This window comes from Ixodes scapularis, unplaced genomic scaffold (genome assembly GCF_016920785.2).
Source record: "Ixodes scapularis isolate PalLabHiFi unplaced genomic scaffold, ASM1692078v2 PGA_scaffold8__174_contigs__length_109621045, whole genome shotgun sequence".
Lineage (NCBI taxonomy): Eukaryota > Metazoa > Arthropoda > Arachnida > Ixodida > Ixodidae > Ixodes > Ixodes scapularis.
In genome coordinates this window covers 98,856,504-98,877,613 of record NW_024609883.1, presented here as the reverse complement: position 1 = coordinate 98,877,613, position 21,110 = coordinate 98,856,504, and the positions used below count along the sequence as shown (strand labels likewise).

Here is a 21,110-nt window from a genome sequence, read left to right as displayed (position 1 = left end):
TGTTGTTGCAGATTGATATCATGTTTGTGACGTCACGTAGCGGAACGTTGCGCGAGCGCAGACGATTGCTCTTATAAAATCCGGTTCCATGCGCGTGCACAGCGCCCTCCTGTGTGAAAACGCGCGTGTTTGAACACTGCGTTGTTCAGCCGGGGACATTTTCTGTCTATGCCTAGCAGCCTATGTGATGTCGATACTGTTTTTGTATGTGTGCGTGCGTGTGCACGTGTTATGCGCCCGTGTGCGCTTCTGACGTGTGTGTGTCTGTTTTGTGTATGGACGTTTGTGTTTGTGTGCGTCAGTGCTGGTGCATTTGCGTATGTGTGTTTTTCCTTTGCCTGTCTTCGTTCGGAGCAGCGAACGTGCACGCCTTGCGCGTGTGTGCCCGCGAATGTGCCTTTTTCGCCGGATTTTGCGTAGCCCAGCCCAGCGTGTGGGTATACGGTGGCTGCTTAGTAGCGGGAACATTTCCGTGCGTTCAGCATAGGACCCTGAACAGCCACAGCTGCCAAGCGCGTTGACGCTTGGGAGGTTTTCCTGCCGTAAATTTCGTCCGGGGGAGACAGTTTAACGCCACTATAGTTTATGCGACCCCCGCCAGACAGCGGAACTAGTCTCGAACGAGGAACAAGTTGAGTTATTTGTCTAGTGGAAGCCCGGCGACGTCCCTCCCCGCACCAAAATCCAGATATCAGACGTGAACGCGCTCTTTTAAGAAAAGTACCGTAACTCGTCGCTCGCTCGACTGTTAACTGAACGGCTCTCTGCTCGTTATCGTGCCTTCAAAGGTCTAGTTCACTCCGTTAGCCAAAGAGGCCCGTTCACACACTTGAGTTTGCTTACGACCGAGTTCTTGTGATCTCCTAGGCCCGCTTCAGACGGGGCAACTTTCTTGGCAATTTTGGGGTTGCTGGCGGGTCGTTCCCTAGCTTTCCCTATAGATGCGAATTTGCTGAGATCGGGTCTGGCTCGAGACAAGCGAGCAACTCAGAGCAACTCGAAGACGTTTGAAGGGACGCGATATTACAGTGTACTAGAATACAGGGTAGTGTTGGGACCGGAGCGGCTCGCGTGAAGCGTGTGGTGTAGATCGCGATAGGTGTCGACACCGGCGCATCGGATGGTGGTGGTTGTGCGCGTGCTCCGCGCGTGCACGAGCACGCGCGGTTGCACGTGCGGTCTGCAGGGACTTTTTACTGCCCTGTCGACTGCGCATGCGCCGCGATTATTGTCTACAGGTGTGTTCCCACGCGCTCCCTGTGCTAACCTGCCCACGCTCCTTTGTCGAATTTCCAGTCCTGGTTGAACCCCCGATCTCACGCACAGTACCCCATTCCCAAAGAACAGTCCTGTCACCCTCACTCCTTTCCATATACTCATGACCACTTCGTATCTAATATAATTCCATAGTACACCTTGAGTTTCATAATAGCTAAACTTCTTTTCCCTTTCCTTATTATATTTCCTTCGTGTTTCTCTGGATATTTCCTTCCCTCATTGAGCCGTACTCCCAGATCTACTAGTGTTTAAAATCATTGTTGCCAGTCTTCTGGTGCTTTATCTGAAACCGCGGGAAACGCTTTTCCGTCCAACAGGAAACTGGAGCCCACAAAGTCGCATCCTCGAATCGTAACAGCACTAACTGCCAATATGGCGGCGCCCAGAAGAAAATCGGTGAATTTAGGTTAAATGTTTCTCATAAAGTTGGCTCAGTCGGGAACAATGGGTGATGTGTGGAGGACGACGCAGTTTTACGCGCAACGAAGCGTTAAACGCCGTTCACACATTTGCGACCGAGTGCGACCGACAGAGACCTGAGCGGTTTTTAATCCTCTCGGGACGTCTTCGGACCGGATGCGCTACTGCAGAGCTGGTCCTAAGTGGTCGCAAGAGGCTTAAAAACCTGTCTGGTCTCTCTCGGTCGTACTCGGTCGCAACTGTGTGAACGAGCCTTTAGGGTGTGGCGTTCAGTGGCATATGGATGGCCTTCACACCGAGTAACATAAGCCCGAGGCAACCGTACATCCTCTGCATTCTTTTCTTTTTCTAATTGTCGGGGAATTTAATCCAAATATTTGAGGAGAACCCGGAGATATCGTGGAATTTGAGAGAGGCAAATTTGGTAGGCACCCTTGTAGGCATACTCGGTGACTCTGTAGTCAGGTCCAATTCGAATCGATCGTGTTTACGTATTTTTGCAACTGAGGTACGAAGTATTTATTTTAGTTGAGCGCGTTGGTGATAAAATCAAATACAGGAAAGAATAACGAAGGATGTGCAGCTTTGTTCGTCCTTCATGTGACTTGACAACGTATTCTTCTTCGTGTACGGGGACCGTAATCACTGGGGGGAAACCCGACAAGATTTTCTCTCGTCCATGCGGTATTTTTCGTCGAAAAATGGTCGTCGCCTCCTTAGCTGTGTTCCCTCGCTGATTGGCTGCGGCGCTGACTTGCGCGCAGGAACGCGCTCTTTTGGCGCACACGGAACCTGGGGTTACCTGTCGATCTCCGCGTGTAAACACACGCACTAGCGGCTTGCGTACGGAGAAATCCGGCACCTGTTGCCTTACCTTATGTCAGGGGTGAAAGAAAGGCAACGCGCATGCGCGGGCTGCTTCTCCGCGAAGCGGAGAGACCGGCACGTGCAGAAGAGAGGCCCTTTGTGCCCGACATCTCTTTATGAAGCCGCTCGTACGGACATTTGTTACGCTCTCTGTCTGTGTGCTTGCCGCGTTTGTTATTTCTGCAGCGGATGTATTGATTTGGCTCTCTCTCTCTCTCTCCCTCTGGTCTCCCCCCTCCTCTTTCAGCTCTTTTGTGTTCCCTTTCTTCGTCTCCCCCTTTCCCCCCCCCCCCCCCCCCCCCCGCACCGCTTATTTTCCCCCCCTGTTCCCTTCTTCCCATCTCAGTTTGCTCCCCAATTTCCTTTACGTTCCGTTCCACATTTTTGAAATGGGCGCGTACATCTGTCGGGTTCCGTTTCGGCTTCCTTCCCGTTTTGCGGCGGTTGTAGTACCGCGGCGCGGCTTGCTTCTACGTGCGTGCGTGCGTCGTCTGCTTCTTCGGCGCTTCGTGTTGTCGACTGCTTTCTGTTTCTTTCTCCGCTCCATTTTGGCCGATCGCTTTTTATGTGTGTTTAGTCCTATTTGGATCCCGTAGTCCCCTCTCACCCCCTCCTCTCCCCCTTTCCCTCCCCAAGTGCTATGCCTTCCTTTCTTTCCCCTTTTCTGCCCCACGCTCTCCTCCCTCGACGGAAACACGGACATGAAAGATTCAAGGCTCTCGCGCAACTGGCGCAACAAGGCTTTGTCTTTGGGGTGTTTACTTGGTTCGCTTCTTTCGCGAAATCGGGAGAAGGGGAAAGGAAAGGTTGCTTTTGGCGGCCGTCATCTGTGCAAGGCAAGGCATAAGACTGGTTCACACTGCCCCATTTTCTTACGTTAAGTTACGTTACGCAATATTACGTTGAAGTCACCGGGACCTCTGTGCTTTATATTAAGCGAGGCTACCAGTTCGAGGAAAAAGCATGGCACGCATCATTCAAAACACAAATGTAAAAAAAAAAAAACTGGCTAGGTGGCGCAAGTTGCCGCCCGATTCTAAGGCCGGCGTTGGACTTAGTTCTATCCGGGCTATGTTTTCCCGTCGCTTCCGATGAAAGCCGGTCGTTTTGTAATACCTGCGGATCGGTGTGGAGCGTTGGTCGTGGTATCGCCAAAATTAGATCGAGTGCAGAGGCGGACCTCTCGTAACACTGTTTGTGAACGTCGGTGCTTGTTTCGTCGGCTGCTATGCGCGTGAAACTTTATAAGCGCCTTTGCTCGTTTCTAGTTACAGAATGTTCGTCTCAATCTATTCTTGAGCTTCGGGGCCGTGAAGCCGCCGGTTGCTCGTTGAAGATTTCCTTAAATCCACTACAAACTTCACGAACCGGATAACCGCAGGTCCCGAAACTTGGGCGTTTTATCCGGCCGGCTAGCGCTACATGTTGGCGAAGACTGCGTTTCTTCGATGTTTAGTTTCTATTTTTGCGACGACAAAAACGCCGATTACTTTTGTTCGAAGCACCCTGTACTCGGAGAGGTGGCCCTTTATTCATGCAACCACGCGCAGTTGTGACGTCGCACCGCTGCACTCTGCACTGCTGTACGCATGCGCAGACGCTTAACCTCGAAGTTTCTGCGCGCGCGCGCGCAGTGCCTTGTGGGAAAAGGTAGACTTTTTTTGGAAACGGCCTTTTGGTCTATAATTGGATTTCTTCTTGACCGAGTGAGGTGAAGAAAAACATGCACACGGTAAAAGAAAATGTTTGTATTTAGTCGCCTATTGTTGCGGTCGAGTTTACGTTGTAAGCGGCTTTTGTGGTTTTGTTTTTTTGCACACATGTTGTTAGCTCGACATACGGCTCTCCAACGCAGACGGTCGGCTCGAAAACCACGTGGTATGCTGCCTACGCTTTACGGTCCCCGAGAATTACTTCTTATTAGTGCATTTTTGTGGAGCACAGGTCCAGCTGTTGTTATTACACTACATGTAGCCGTTCCGCGCGTTATAAAACACTCAAACCCCGCAACGTGTTTTTTTTTTTCTTTTTGTGAGAAAGTTTAAGGGGATTGTGTATAACTTTTTTTTAGGAAATAGGGAGATTACAAATAAAGAAGCAGATTGTGAACACGTTCGTGCATTCGCACTTGTAGCTCAGGACCAACGAGTCGAGAGCTTTAGTATATTTTTGTCTCCTACAGGCGCACCTGATAACTATTAATATCGACGAAAGTCGGGCATATCTGTCTGTCAGTTTCCCTTATTTAACTAGGCGTTCGTCTGTCAGCAGTACAAATTAGGCGAATTATTAATCGGTTCTCCGCTATCAACGTTGTCATCTTTTTTTTTTTTTTCGTTGTGTTGTTTGAGGGAACGTGTCCGTCCGTTATACGATGTTGTAGCTTCCTGTAATTATTTTTGTTTTAACGTAGACCACGTTCTTGGACTCGCGCTGCATGTTTCCAGCGACACATAAAAGTCCGAAGTTAAAAGTTCATCCTTTGACCTTTGACCACAAGCAGGTGACCTTTGACCCCAAGGTAGGCCATCTTAATTTTACAGGTCGCCGATTTGCCGCTAAAATGTTTGAAAACAGGCCTGAACAATTAATCTATAACTACAACTAAAGAATTATTTCCTTTTTCTCTATTTCTTTCTCTCTCTCTCAGGTTTAGATTTAATTACCTACTTGGTTGCCACAAAAAATATATATAAATCAAGCGCTTCTTTTTGTTTTAGTTTGGAGCGTGTTGGTTTTGATGAATTATATCCTGATTCACGGCATAAAGGAAAAAAAAAAATCTCGTTGATGACGTCAGGCAACCTCCGACCGACGCTCCGCGGAGAGGCGTTTCCGTTGTTTCGGTACGACTTGGACACGATATGTCGTCTGCTTGCCGGCGTGGGAAAGTCGCCCTAGAATACTAGCCGCATTTCTGGCTCAATGGCCCGTGTCGTATATCGGACGTCGTGCTTTTGAGCGCTGCAATAGCCCCGCGCTCTTATTTACTTTTATCGAAGAGAACCCGCGCCGTGTGGCGGCCATAGCCAAGTGGCCGAGCGCGTGCTGACTGGCGGCGAGTTCTTTTTTTTTTTTTTTTATAGAGCTTCCGCGTATAACGCATCCCGTTTTCCGCAGCTCCAAGATTGGGCATGTAGCGAACCTGAAGGTCGAGTTCGACAAGGTTCGACCGTGTCGAACTTTGAACTCGAAGTGCGGCTCTTATGCGCCCGCGCGGAAATCGGAAACGCCACCTGGGGGAAGAGGCATGCAATAGTTATCGGGTGTATTGTTTTGAAGTAACCAACAACAAAGTCATTATGGATAATAGATGTTGCTTTAAATTCGGTATACTTTGGTAATCGTTTCACAAGAGTTAAAATGAACTAGAGTGTCATTAGTTTTGTGTAAAAAGTTCAAAAAATCGAACTTGGTCACTGAAAATTGGCAAAAAACAATATCCGAAGGTTTGCTGAACCAGTCGAACCTTGGATTCAAATAAAGTTCGCGACATTTTCTAATGATCAAGATGCCGTTCGTAGCAGACGATAAGTGTGAACCCGCGCTGAGTATTCGCCGTAAACAACGCACTCAAATATGGCGTCTAGTCAATACTGGTTCTTTTCCCTTACAAATGGATGACACAGCGCGCAATAAACGGGGGCAAATTACTGATACAGTGCGCTATCACCAATTAGTAAGAATGAACCAACTGACCTGCATCACGATGTCGATGTTTTTTTTTTGTTTTTTTTTTTACTCGTATTTTAGTGTAGACGTTTGTTGGCTGTTCTCACTATCTCCCTTTGAAAAAAAAATATCGGGTTGTTTGTATGTTTATACAGCCTAGAACTTGGTCTTCCTCAACGGGCGACGAGTCTCCCAGTCTTCCCCAAAAAATTGGGGAAGAGCTTAATTTAACTTATCCTTATGACCGTTTTCAAGGGCCGCTGTCGCATTCGTACACCCGAGCAGTAGTGTATCCAGGGAGGAAACTTATGACGCTTCAGCCCCTCGCCCCCCCCCCCCCCCCCCCCCCCCAACCCCCCTCCCTTTTCCAGAAATTTAGCCGACTGTATAATACACGCGTTGTGACTCGTTTCCCTCCGCACCCCAAGTCATGGACATCCCAATCACATCAACACCCTCAATAAAAAAAAAAAAAAAAATAATAATCTAAATACACTAATGCCTTCGAGGTAGAAAGCCGTAGGATGGTAGCTGTAGTGCTGAATCTCATACGTCACTCACCGAGGGGCCAACGCGGGGCACCAATTGGTCCCGAGTGTCGCGTCAGCGTTCGGCCGGACTCGGTTTCTCGCCGATTGGACGCGAGTTCCAGCCGAACTCTGACGTGGCACTCGGGACCAATCGGAGCCTCGCGTTGGCCAATTCAGCAGTACGACGTCCTCGTTAACTATAGGAGGTGCCGGTTCGTACCGGAGTGTGAGCGTCGATAAGCGCCGAGTTAATACGCCGGGTCTCGTCGGTTAGGTGAACGCCGTAAACCGGAAATCGTCGTTGTAAACGAGCGCGCGTGCTCGGGTCCAGTCGAGCTGTCAGTGCCGTGATTAAGTGAGGTCCCGTGTGCACTGACCGCAACAACGGGCAGCGCAGAGAAGCGAGACAGCACAGAGACAAAAGACAAAGAAGGAAAGAAGAAGCAAGAGGCGGTGCACGAACAGGTTGACAATTATATTTACACGTCGGACGTGGGCGACAAACGAAAAGAAAAAAAAAAGAAAGGAAAAAAGAAGCAGAACGGCTGCAAAACAATCTCCTTTTTTTTTTTTTTTTGTACACTAGACGAAAAGATACTTGCTTGGCATTTGTAAACAGAGAAAGCTGAAGGAAAAAGAAGACAACTATAAATAAGAAAAATACGCTGAATTAAAAAAGAAAAATAGCGGAATTCAAATGCTAAATCTCGGAGTAAGATGTGTAAAAAAAAAATTGTTTGCTTTTTTTTTTTGCTTGCGTAAACAGGCGAACGTCATCACAGCTTCGCATCTTGAAATGTTTGCTGATTGTAGGGTTTTACATGAATGGATAACTACCTTTTCATTGCGGTCGTTGCGTAAACGGAGGTTGTCACTGCGTGTATTTTTGTTTATTGTATTATTTGATTGTCGAGCACGATTTCATTTACGCGTCGTCGTCGCTATCTTTGTTGGTTTTAGCCAGAGTGTTGAACCGAAAATTTTATCGGTTCGGGTTCGCGGCTTGCGTTTGAATTCCGGTTCAGTTCTGGGGAGCAAAAATAACGGTTCGAACCGCAAAATTTAGATTATATTTTCCGCGTTGTTTTTGGTAATAGGTCCTATTTCAACCGTGAAACAACGAAGTGTATAGCTTTGTTTTTTTATCCTTTGTACAATTTACATTAATTTTCAGGAACCAAAAATTTAAATAAAAAGAAAGAAATGCGTTCTTGTAGAAACTGCGAAAGAAAAACTAGATTAACCTACAAAACGTCCTGTTTATACGACTCGGCTTCTATTTGTCTACCTGAGGGCTGTGTCTGGTAGTTTGCCTAAAGAAGTACCCGTGGTAGGTACAACAATTTGCGTCGCAGTATTATAATTTGACTCATGCTCTTGAACTTGGAAGTTAATTACGGCGTATAAAATCGTAGAAAGGGGCTCCTCGTCCTGATATATACGCTGAAATATAGTTTACCAAATACGTTTCACAATATATATGATGACGACAGAACTGAGGTACGAAAAACAAAGTAGTTTAGAAGAAAAAAAAAAAATGTCCTCAAAGTTTTAGGACGAGCCCTTTCAGTCTACCTTTTATAGAAACACGTACTGACCGGCAGTCACAAGGCTTGTTTTCCTGACCAACATTGTTTACACTCAGCACCGTGATGCAGGAAAATAACCATGCAGAAACGAGAAAACAAAATTTTTCACTCTGATCTATACGCACCTTTGTACTTGGATCGAATCTGGCCTCAAACGGCGCGTACCCGAGTGAACATTTTCGGCATAGCTTGATGGCATTTCAGATTTGTTCTTGGCAAGATGCCGGTCAGTGCGATTTCCAAAATAAGCATCACCCTTGCTAATTGGTGATTTTTTGTTATATAGAGCAAACTAGCATTTCTTTTTCTTTCTTTGTTTGCGGATCTTTTCCGCGTAGGGGGGCAGAGATAAAGGCATGGTGTCTGACAGAGCCTCTGCCCCCCCCCCCCCCTCCCTTTACAGTTTCATACTCTACTCGTCATTTGAGCTACCTAATTGGTCAATTTCTGAAGGTGTCCGTGCGCAATCGTCATGGCTCCGCTACGCACTCCTGTGTACTTTCTCTTTGTCCAGCCCAAAGACGCATAAAATTGTTCATCTCATAAAAGAAGCAATTAACAGACATCTATATATTTGAGAAGTCAAATATGTGTCAGGACCTTTGCGACTTGTTCTTGCTGGAAAGATCAAATCCGATGGTGCAAAATGCACGCTCCTGCAGGAGGTTCACGCTCAATGCAAGCCATGCATTCGAGAGACACAAATTATTCTTGCTTGGTGCAGCGTCGTGACGGAACGGCGCAAGCGTCTGGCACCCCCCCCCCCCCCCCCTTTCCCCTCTCTCTCTTTCTCTCTCTTTTATCATTGATTTTTTAGAGAATACTGTTTATTCCTGAGGGACTTCCCCTTCCGTTTGGGGCTGTTAATTCGACAATTTTGTTTGTGTTATTTAATAAAAATAATCCTCCTTTCTTTTTTAACTTCGTTGTTTATACAAAATATGGAGATGGTAAAAAATTGGGGAAGAACTTTGGAACGACACTCCTGTGAGACACTGAGCAGCGGCCAACGTTCGGCTGTCCCTCGGAGGCCACTAGGATCTTTCTTTTTAGGAATCCCTCCCGTACACAGTTGTAGCGTCAGATTAATAAGTCCCGTTTAGTCCTTTTAGTGTTTTTGTTCCCGGGGTTAACTTTCTGAGACAGTTCAGCAACAACGAAAACATGCTCGAGTGTCTCAATGATGTGTACATGTGAAATGGGTCGTGCAACAATATTTGTACTTTCAGTAATTACCGCTAAAAGCTAATCCCTGACGTGGATAACTTCCAAGAACGCCTGTTAATTTTCCTCTTCGCTCAACGGCAGAGGCAGTAAAATAGAAGAAAGAAAGAGCTTTCGCCTTCTGAACTCGCTATTAGAACAAGCCCCCACGTGATTTGACGCTAATTATAATAGATATGCCGTCAGTGTTTATCATAGTTATGCGTTGGGGTTGGTAAAAAATAAAGTTAGTCCTTTTATACCCTTGTTACACGGGCACACTTAACTGCAGTTACGCTAAACCACAATTAGCGCACAATACTTGCCGACAACATTCTGCGGCGATGCAGCCAGAGCTATGGGCGAACGTGCGCTTGAGCATCTTGAGCACCCATCAAAGCAGTGCACGCGCCCTCTTCACTTCTTTTGAAATAGCTGTGCGAGGGTATAGTGCGGCATCTGTGCTGCCACGTAACCGCAGTTAAAGCTGAGTTAACCGCGGTTAAGTGTGCCCGTGTAACAGGGGTATTAGTGTTTTTATTCTCGGGGTTAACTTTCTGAGACAGTTCAGCAACAACGAAAACATGCTCGAGTGTCTCAATGATGTGTACATGTGAAATGGGTCGTGCAACAATATTTGTACTTTCAGTAATTACCGCTAAAAGCTAATCCCTGACGTGGATAACTTCCAAGAACGCCTGTTAATTTTCCTCTTCGCTCAACGGCAGAGGCAGTAAAATAGAAGAAAGAAAGAGCTTTCGCCTTCTGAACTCGCTATTAGAACAAGCCCCCACGTGATTTGACGCTAATTATAATAGATATGCCGTCAGTGTTTATCATAGTTATGCGTTGGGGTTGGTAAAAAATAAAGTTAGTCCTTTTATACCCTTGTTACACGGGCACACTTAACTGCAGTTACGCTAAACCACAATTAGCGCACAATACTTGCCGACAACATTCTGCGGCGATGCAGCCAGAGCTATGGGCGAACGTGCGCTTGAGCATCTTGAGCACCCATCAAAGCAGTGCACGCGCCCTCTTCACTTCTTTTGAAATAGCTGTGCGAGGGTATAGTGCGGCATCTGTGCTGCCACGTAACCGCAGTTAAAGCTGAGTTAACCGCGGTTAAGTGTGCCCGTGTAACAGGGGTATTAGTGTTTTTATTCTCGGGGTTAACTTTCTGAGACAGTTCAGCAACAACGAAAACATGCTCGAGTGTCTCAATGATGTGTACATGTGAAATGGGTCGTGCAACAATATTTGTACTTTCAGTAATTACCGCTAAAAGCTAATCCCTGACGTGGATAACTTCCAAGAACGCCTGTTAATTTTCCTCTTCGCTCAACGGCAGAGGCAGTAAAATAGAAGAAAGAAAGAGCTTTCGCCTTCTGAACTCGCTATTAGAACAAGCCCCCACGTGATTTGACGCTAATTATAATAGATATGCCGTCAGTGTTTATCATAGTTATGCGTTGGGGTTGGTAAAAAATAAAGTTAGTCCTTTTATACCCTTGTTACACGGGCACACTTAACTGCAGTTACGCTAAACCACAATTAGCGCACAATACTTGCCGACAACATTCTGCGGCGATGCAGCCAGAGCTATGGGCGAACGTGCGCTTGAGCATCTTGAGCACCCATCAAAGCAGTGCACGCGCCCTCTTCACTTCTTTTGAAATAGCTGTGCGAGGGTATAGTGCGGCATCTGTGCTGCCACGTAACCGCAGTTAAAGCTGAGTTAACCGCGGTTAAGTGTGCCCGTGTAACAGGGGTATTAGTGTTTTTATTCTCGGGGTTAACTTTCTGAGACAGTTCAGCAACAACGAAAACATGCTCGAGTGTCTCAATGATGTGTACATGTGAAATGGGTCGTGCAACAATATTTGTACTTTCAGTAATTACCGCTAAAAGCTAATCCCTGACGTGGATAACTTCCAAGAACGCCTGTTAATTTTCCTCTTCGCTCAACGGCAGAGGCAGTAAAATAGAAGAAAGAAAGAGCTTTCGCCTTCTGAACTCGCTATTAGAACAAGCCCCCACGTGATTTGACGCTAATTATAATAGATATGCCGTCAGTGTTTATCATAGTTATGCGTTGGGGTTGGTAAAAAATAAAGTTAGTCCTTTTAGTGTTTTTGTTCCCGGGGTTAACTTTCTGAGACAGTTCAGCAACAACGAAAACATGCTCGAGTGTCTCAATGATGTGTACATGTGAAATGGGTCGTGCAACAATATTTGTACTTTCAGTAATTACCGCTAAAAGCTAATCCCTGACGTGGATAACTTCCAAGAACGCCTGTTAATTTTCCTCTTCGCTCAACGGCAGAGGCAGTAAAATAGAAGAAAGAAAGAGCTTTCGCCTTCTGAACTCGCTATTAGAACAAGCCCCCACGTGATTTGACGCTAATTATAATAGATATGCCGTCAGTGTTTATCATAGTTATGCGTTGGGGTTGGTAAAAAATAAAGTGCGGGTTGTGCTGTGGATATTGTTAGAGTTCGGCTATTCTTATCTTTGATTGAACGCGAACCGTTACCCGAATGTTGGGTGAATGAATCCGAGCACTCGACTCGGACAACCGAATACGTCACGGTGTGATGCGAGTCGCGGTGCGAAGTCGTGTTGTCATGTGAATTCACGGTGTCAACTGCGCTAATAAGTCTATTTGCCGTTCTCAGTTCAAGCCGACTTGACGCAGTGCGTCACTTAACTACACCACGTGACGTGACATTGCTTGGCAGCATGTCTTGACACCGTGATGTCACGTGACGGATGATTTATCGTAGTGCCAAGACAAAGCGCCACGAAAACCCAGAATTTCTCGTACATTAGAATTCGGTACATGACAATCTGATTACTACATAGAAATACCAGCTGCCAATTTTTATTTCTCAAACATAATCCTTGTAATACATAAAAAAAAAATTGTGAATCTTTTTGATTTGGTTACCGTTCTATTTTTTTTTTTTTTTTTTTTTTTTCGGTTCAGTTTTAAGTTAGCGGCGAAGATTTCGGTTCGGTTCAGTTCCGGTTCGGCTAAAAATAACGGTCCGGTTCCGGTTTTCGGTTCGGTTCGACACTCTGGTCTTACCATCGGCTAAATCAGTCGCGCGAGAAAAAAAAAAAAAAAAAAAAAAAACGGCGCGGGATCATGACGCTTTTACTGTGCCTGTTTGGTTTACTCAGTGATAGGAAACGCACAAGGACAACTTGCGCCGTGACGATGCACTTTTGACGCTGTTTTCACTGGCCCCGTCGGACCGTAGCGAGTGGGCAATATGCAAACTAGCAGCGCCCCTAGCGGTTCAGGTGCACCCTGGGAGGAGGAGACTGTCAACGGGTAGTTTCGGTTTCGCCGGGTTGTGCATCGGTCGTCTGCTGTCGTCTCCGCACCGCCATTGCTGACGTTGTCGTAGATTGATAAAATGCTTCCAAATATCGCGAACCAAGCTGTTCAAAACAATGAATTCTTGCTGCATTGTATGCTTGCTATTCGCGTACCATATTGTCCGGTACCTTTCTGTCCAAAGGCGTTTGAGAAAAAGAGGGGGGGGGGGGGGGGGGAAAGTTGACACAATTTCAATACATGTTGACAAAGACTGGAGAGCTCACAGAACCATCTAGCAGAAATTGACGTCCCAGAGTTATATGACGTGGTCACGCCGATTTCCCCGCTAAATTTAGCCGGGAAATTGCCACCACGTGACTTGGTCACATGACGTGGTCGCGTGACATCGATTTCCCCGTTAAATATAGCCGAGACATTGATACGACTTGAAGTGACGTGACGTTAATTTCCCCGCTATATATAGCGGAAAAGTTGACATCGCGTGACTTAAGGTCACATGACGTGTTCACGACCACGTCACGTAAATTTAGCCGGGGAATCGACATCACGTGACAAGACGACTTTAGCGGGGAAATTGACGTGGCAGTTTTTCGTGAGGTACGTAAAAGCTGCTTTCCGTACGTGAGTACTCATCGGGAAGCAAAATTATGTTCGTTGAAGGCCGACGACCAAACCCGAGATTCTGCAAGGCAGAAGATCCTCCTCATTATGGGAGAGGAGGAAACAGGCAACGGGGGAGAGGGGAGGATCCGGGAAAAATTGGAGACAGCGCGAACTGCTCGGCAATCTTTAATATTTTTTTCCTCGTTTTTGCGGGGCTTTGTTTGCGGTTGTTTTTGTTCCTTTGTTTATTGTCTTCGGTGTGTCCCCACGAAGCAGTTGCTTTCTCGTGTAATTCTTCGGTTGTTTTGTTTTGTTCATGTTCGGTTCGCTCTTCTGTTTTCGCGCAGCGCGTGGGACTGAGGTGCGGACGAATTTGGATACGGACATCGCCATCGTCGCGTTGGAGACGGGCCCGCTATTCAGGTGAGATGGGTTCCGGGCCATTTTCTCTCGGATGGTGTACCGCGTGTCGTGACATCACGTTTCGACGTCACTATGTCATGTGACGTCACATGTTTCGCGCCAAGTTTAGGGGAGAAATTGCCCAGCCACGACGACACACGAAACACGCTTCGGGTTCCGACTGCCGCGCGAGCTCCGTAGCCTGGTTAATCGAGTCCTCGTGGATGGCGCGGGGTTCGAGCTTGCCTCATTTGGAAAACGTTGTTGGAAGGGATTCAAACATATAAGAAAGAAAAAAAAAAAAAAAGGTGGTGTTTGTAAACGTTTGTATTTCACGCATGACCGAACACGCGGATTCTCTTGAATGAAAAGACACCTTTTATGTTTCTATCTTTTTTTAGGGCTTATTTTGAATTTCGTACATTTCCCGATGAGCGGGGCACTCCTCGCAACCGCTTCTCTTCTCTGCGTATTGTGCAGGCGCGCGAATTTTGGGGGAGCACATCATCTGCGCGTTCGCGTAGCCTGTTCGCGAGTTCCTCGAATACATCTTCGTCGTCGCCGGTTTATCGTTAATTGCCGAGTTCCTGCGCCGCATTCTGTATTCGTGTTTATTTTTTTTACCCTTTATCTGTCCGCTCCAGATGATTTTTGTCTCGTCGTCGCGTTGTTGTGACAGGCGGTAAAAATTGCTTCTCTTTGTGTGTGAGCCTTACACGAGGGGACAATGTGAAGGGTACCAATGAAACCTTATCCTTTCTGCTTTTTGTGGAGGTTTTTGTTTTGTTTTGTTTGTTTTTTTAGGGGGAGGGGAAGGAAAAGGAGAGCAATCAGTGAACGATTTGCTTGCGCACCAGTGCCAACGTTGCGCCATGCAACGAAAACTCGCCCGATTCCGACTCGGCCTCGCCAACGAAACGACGTTGCGCTTCGGAGAAGAGGGGGAGGGGAAGACGGGAATCCAAACCCGAGAAAGAAATTGAAAACGGCACGAACCGAGAGATAAAAGCCCCTCTTCCCTTCCTCCCGTTTCGGAGGGGGGGGGGGGAGAAAAGGGAGGAGGGGGGTGGCCCCGCTCGGCGGAACAGCCCCGTACTCTCGCGCTCAGGCGTCCTCCTCGCCCTTCCCGCTCGCTGCGCCGGTCGGGAAGAGGTGGAGGGGTGCGCTCCTTGGCAAATCCGCTCCCCAGGTTCTTCTTTCACGTCTCTCATCCTCCCCTCCCCTTGCCCTCGTTGATTGCGCTCGGCAATGTTTGTTTCGAACGGTTTTCTTCCCTCCTCCCCGCTCCTCTCTCTCTCTCTCTCTCCACCCTTCGGGTTCTTCCTCTGCCTGCGAAAATCTCATTAGTTTAAACTGTAATGAACATTCTGGAAAGGAGCTTAAAATGGCCAGATGCGGGTTGCTGGGGGGAAGTAAGGATCTGGAGGGGGAGGGGAGGGGAGTTTGTTTTGCGTCTCCCATTTGCATCTTTCCCTCTCCCTTTCTTCCTTACTTTTTGTTTTCCCCCAGTTTCTTCAAATGCCCTTTCCCGTACTAATGCTTGTTGGGTTGAGTTGGTCTGCCTCGGAGCTTGATGGGAGGCAGGGTAAAATGGCCGACACAGCTTCCTTTGCTAACAACTGCCATTTGGGAGTGGGGGTGCCACCCGAATTTGCATATCTGGGTCTGTTGCACACTTCAGATCTTTGGGTTTGGCTGCGTGCTGTACAATTCAGACGAGGAGACATTGCGGCATGGTGAACTGCAAACGCTTGTTCACCGGCCCCGTTACCAACTTTTGGGGTGTTACGGCCTGTTCCCACATACAGCGCAGTGATACTGCAGTGCTCTTAGTCAGTGCTGGAAATAGCACGGAACTTGCTGATGCAGCGCTTACTTGGGGATACGTTAGTGACACAGCACTGATACATCCAGTGGAGTGTTCAGAAAGGGGGTCCGGATGTCCTGACGCCCCCCTCTTGAATTCTGCATGTGTGAATATTTAGAGCAGGGAAATTGGGGGGGGGGGGGGGGGAAGAAGAAAGAAGGATACACCACTGATACAGTGGTGTATCCTCCACCCCTGGATACACCACTGTATCAGTGATAAGTCAGCTTCGAGTCAACTAAAACTGTCTCCTTAATTGATGAGTTCTTAGACATTCCCACTTGCATTTTTTTCTTGTGTTTCTGCTCCTGACAGCCTTTGGTGATGTCTTGCTGGCGTTAGCTGCCCACCGACAAACCACGTGTCAGTCAGCAACCTGTCGCTCCGCCTTGTATCAGCACACTGAACCTAGGAACTGGATGCAAGGGGGACCAAAAAAATTACGCAACTGTGTAACTTTTACTGTGTCTAAACCACGGTTTATTGGAACTGGCAGTCAAAGAGCACAAATGGGGCTACAACCCGTCGTACAGCCTATGACTCAAGGTGCCTTTTTTACGGTGCAAAAGCAGCCACTATCATATGTTTCCGACGAAAAGGTCAACTTGCTAGGTGCTGGTGGCGATATATTGGGCTTGGTTATGGTGTAACGTTTGAGCCAAGCTGTGCATGTTAAACCCTATAACAGTTTATTTTGAATTTCCACTGCTTCATCTTCTGTCCGTGTCTTTTGGAAAGCAGAAGACAAGGACAGACTGTAAAGTGAACTCTGTGCAGAAATAAGTCGAATTTGAGAGGCTTGCAAGAAGGGTAAAGCAGAAATAAAAGAATGCTCCCTGTATGTCAGAAGAAAGTGTTTTGTGCTGTTCTCCACGGCACAATTGATGTGCAGACATGTCTATTGCTCAGTTCAGTCCTCTCTCGCTGCCATTGTGGACAGCACTTGTGCAACTCATGGCCAAAAGGAGAGGGCCTGCCTTTTCTTTTTTTGCGCTTAAAGGGTATCTCTATCGCCGGTACACCGCTTACTCCTTTTTGTGTTTGCGGAGTTGCAAAATAGAAAAATCCCATATTCAATCCTGAACGCAATACTCCAATTTGGGGGACGAAGGCGACGGAGAATTGCAACCCTTTTTCATGCTCCGTTTTGTTTTGATTTCTGCTTGGATTTGCTTGTGACGATAGCTCTAGTACGACTGCCGTAGAATGCTTCTGTACTCCATCTTTCCGAAACGTGGCAGACGGCGAAGGCTACAATCTCAGTGAACCAATCTGGGCATCGGAGGGAGACGCTTAACTATACTCTATCTCACTAGTTGTGCGCAGTGCTGTCAAAGCCACAGGCGGGAAAGAGAGGGAAACTGCTTTTTAAACGTTTAGGGTGATGGGCTAATCCTTTAAGGGAGAAAAGCGACCTCTGGGGCACTCAAAAAAGGGTCAGTGTAAGAGGAGAGTACCTCCTTCCCCTCTTCTCTAACTGCTCTCGCCCCTGTACCACTGCACTGATTGGCTCAAAGGGGTTGTAGCGTTCGCTCTTGCCTGGTTATAGTAAAAAAAAATGATAGATCCGACAGCTTTGCGTGGCCTGCATCGTTATCAAATTCCGTGCCTCACTTTTGTCGTCTGTCCCTTTATCACACAACTTCACATATTTTTCTTCCCCTTCTCCCCCGGACCCGAAAGACTTTTTAGCAGACCGATTTGCGAGTCATCGCTGAAAGTATACAACAGTCCCCGGAGCAGCTCATTTGCGGAAACAGGTTTCTTTTTTTGCACTCGCGTATCTCTGCCACACGAAGCAGATGTGAGTGACGTCACGGATTCGGTGCCATGTTTTGAGAACGCAAGGTCCTCCTTTCCATGTTTGCCTTGTGGTACAGCGTCTGCAGGTGACAACGACAGAACACTGCTGTCATTTGCGGAAATGAAAGAGCATCCGACTTTCTGACTTGCGTACCGATACCCCGCAGTGTCGTGGCCCCGTAAAATTTTGCAGGAGGCCGTGCCAAACTTGTTAAAAAGAACACTCCGCTGCTTTGTGAAAGTGCAGTGTGCAAAGGGGCCAAGGTGCAACCTTCCAGTATCCCCGTCACTGCCTTGGCATTTTCCTGCTCTTCTGGTGCCACTAAGTGACAGTGTGTGCAGGGTTGTCGGGACAGCTCCAGAAGACAGGTTCAGTTCATTTTGTTGTATTAATAATCATAGTAATAATAGTAACATATCTTCAGACCGCGAAGCCACTGCCTAAGGATTACCCATACCTTGTGGCAGGGTGCCTGGATATCTCGTCTGCCTAGAGTGGAGACATCCTTTATCCTATAGGAACTCTTTTGGTCCCTGCTGAAACAAACATATAAACTAGCTTTCAATGGTGAACAAGTATTAAAACACCAGTTGAAGCCATTCACTCGAGTTGACTGAGATGTGCTAGACTTTTTGCACCTTGCAAAAGCATTAATAAGAATTATTGGGCACTGCAGTAAATGAGATTTTGTAGAGTAATGTCTCATTAATATGTACCCCATTAATATGAATACCCCACTTTATAGACAACTTTTTTGGGGACGAACTGAGTAAATAGGTGCATTTTTGTCTTGCTATTATGAACAGCTCACATTATGGACACCTTTTGGAAGGAACGGAGGTATCTAGGTATAACAAGACATTACTGTATCATTCTACTGCTCTATGCTGGAAAGTAGACACACTACTTTTCATCATAGAGCAGTGTTGTGTGGTGGTTCTGCGTGACGATAATGTGGAGATGTTCCTTTTTGCAGATTACCAAAGGTGTTGTGAATTCGTTAGCTGAAGGATAAATAAGCCTCTTGCATTTCAAGCTATTAGGGATAGATGGGCCAAGCCTTTTCCAAATGAAACAGTCAGACTCGGCAAAACCAAACTTCCTAAAATATACAAAGAAAAGTTTGGTTGTTAAGTTCCTGCTGTATGAACATTTGTAGGACTTGTTTGCTTAGCTAGCTTAAAAATACCCGATATCTGCCCGGGCCTCTTGGATAAAAGGTGACAATTACTCTAGCCTAATTGGTCACTTTTCAAGGTACTGTTTAATGGCCATAAAGAAACTAATTTTTCAGGTGAAGCAATTGCAGTATAATGAGTAGTTGTCGGGCTCTCCCTCGAGCCTTGTATGTTACTTCAGTGATTTGCCATTAATAGCAACAACAATTTACAGCTCTCTAGTGGGCTTCTGATCTGCAGCTGGAGGCCCCTAATCTACAAAGAAAAAAAAAACTACTATGTCTGCATGTGCAAACCCGGAAATAGCGCTCCCAACGTTGGCAGTTGCTGCAGCCAAGGTTGAGAACACTGCTGGATGGATGGACAGATATTAATGGCTGTACCCTTTATAATGGGCGACAGCGGGTGCCGTCGAGCCTAGAAAAATGTACTCCTCTTCCCTTTAAATTTTTTTATAAATTCCATCTCGTTAAATTGTCTAATCCACCCATTTTGCGTGAAAGCTGTCTGCAGCTTTCGCAAAATGTCTGCAAGTGGCCAATTGCCACCAGAACTCCCCCCTTTTGTCTGTGCCAATTGCGTCTTTTCATGTGTTTTAAGCAAACATATATAAAAAAACAAAAACAAAATTTAAGGGGCTTTTTTTAGATGTGCAGTTTCTGGCTTTAAGGCCTGCGCCTAAACACCGGAAGGTGTGAAGCAGTATTGGTCGGCTTGGTGCTGAATACCTTGCACTATTCGTTGATAGGGACATCTTTGTCCCTCTGATGGGCCGTGATTATGTCGCCAGAGTATGTGTAGATTATAAAGGTGGGTCAGCGCATAATATGAATAACTATAGACCAATATCAGTCCTACCATGGTTTTTAAAAATTTTAGAACAGGTGATCAAGGGCAAAACGGGTTTGTTGTCTAAATAAGAATAATGAACTGAATTGCCCAGCAGTTGTTTGGATTTCAGAAGAACAAATCGACCAAAATGGTATTATAAAATATAAAAAATACACTAATTAGCAATTTTGAAAACCTAGAATACATACTTAATTTTTTTTTATTTTTTTTTTTCAGAAAGTTTTTGGTTTTATTTAACATGATGTTCTTAGAATACTACAATTTTATGTAATAAGAGGTATTTCCTTCTAATTAATTCATAGTCACTTATCAAAGTGATTGCAATTACAGTTATGAATAACTTCCAATCTGAGTTGAGCTAGATAAATTATGGTGTTCCCCAGGGGTCAATTCTAGGGCCATTGCTTTTTCTATTATACCTAAATTATTTATAGCATCCTCTATCATCCACACCGTTGTGCACCGGTGCACCGAAGTGTGTCCCATCGTCTTTGATCAAGTGTACCGGTGCGGCTTTTCATTGCTCCCAATGCACACCAAGAATATTGACGGTGCGCCAGGTTGCAGTCCCACCAGACGTTGCAGCCAGGAGCGGGAATCGAGGAGATGGCAGGAATAGCAGACACAAAGTCTATCGAGATGGCGACGTTGAGAAAACGAACTCTCCTCACAGCAGGCACTCGATAAATTCCTCAGCTGTTTTGACAGCTCTTTTGACACCGCAATTACCAGTGATTCCTGCAATCACAAGTAGCACCCAAAAGTTGGGCACTTCGTGAAAACCTTTTTGAGGCGTTTTAATGATACCGAGACACGGCTATTGTTGGCGGTGCTCTTTCTTGAGCCAACAATGATGGGCAAAATGTGCCCGTGGAATTGTCACCCGCTTTGTGGCCCCATCGACAGTCCCGTCCGCGGTGTTCGTTTGTGTGGGACTGCTAAATCCGCGAGGAAAGAACCAGAAGAAATTGACAGCAGACAAACACCGTGCGTAAACAAACGCAAAAGAACCTCGATGTGACGCACGGTGGCGCTTACCGTGCTACACCGGCGCAGTTTGTCCCTGATGTTGCACTGACACCGCGCTGCACTACAGAGGTGCGTTGTGCACTGTCCTGGTTTCAGGGCAATTCCAGTGCGAGTTGATCGAAGATGCTGTTAGCTAACATACCACAAACTCTAAATATTATAGTGTATGCAGGCGATACAGATGTTTTTTTTTACAGATAGCAACACTAATAAAATCTAGAACATGGTGGACACTTGGCTTGAACAATTATTATTGTGGCTACAGTTCAATCAACTAGAATCAAACAAGTGAAACTAAATATGTCAACATCATTTTAAAAAGTATGGCAAATGGACATAGTGTTACTAAAAAAATCCAAGACTCAATAATTGAGGAAGTGCCCCCATACAAATTTATGGCGTCTGGTTCGAAGAGACCTTAATCTGATCAAGCCATACAAGTCGTCTTTGCTCCAAGATATCTAGA

The 21,110-nt window shown here is 46.3% G+C and overlaps 1 protein-coding gene across 1 annotated transcript in view; it reads left to right on the top strand.

The window, feature by feature from the left end:
- LOC8034938 (G/T mismatch-specific thymine DNA glycosylase) overlaps window positions 1-21,110 on the top strand; it is an 81,122-nt gene that overhangs the window by 24,699 nt on the left and 35,313 nt on the right. The window contains exon 2 of the mRNA XM_029968748.4: window positions 13,860-13,935. The gene's annotated coding sequence lies outside the window, so the exon portion shown is untranslated. The remainder of the gene's footprint in view (window positions 1-13,859; window positions 13,936-21,110) is intronic.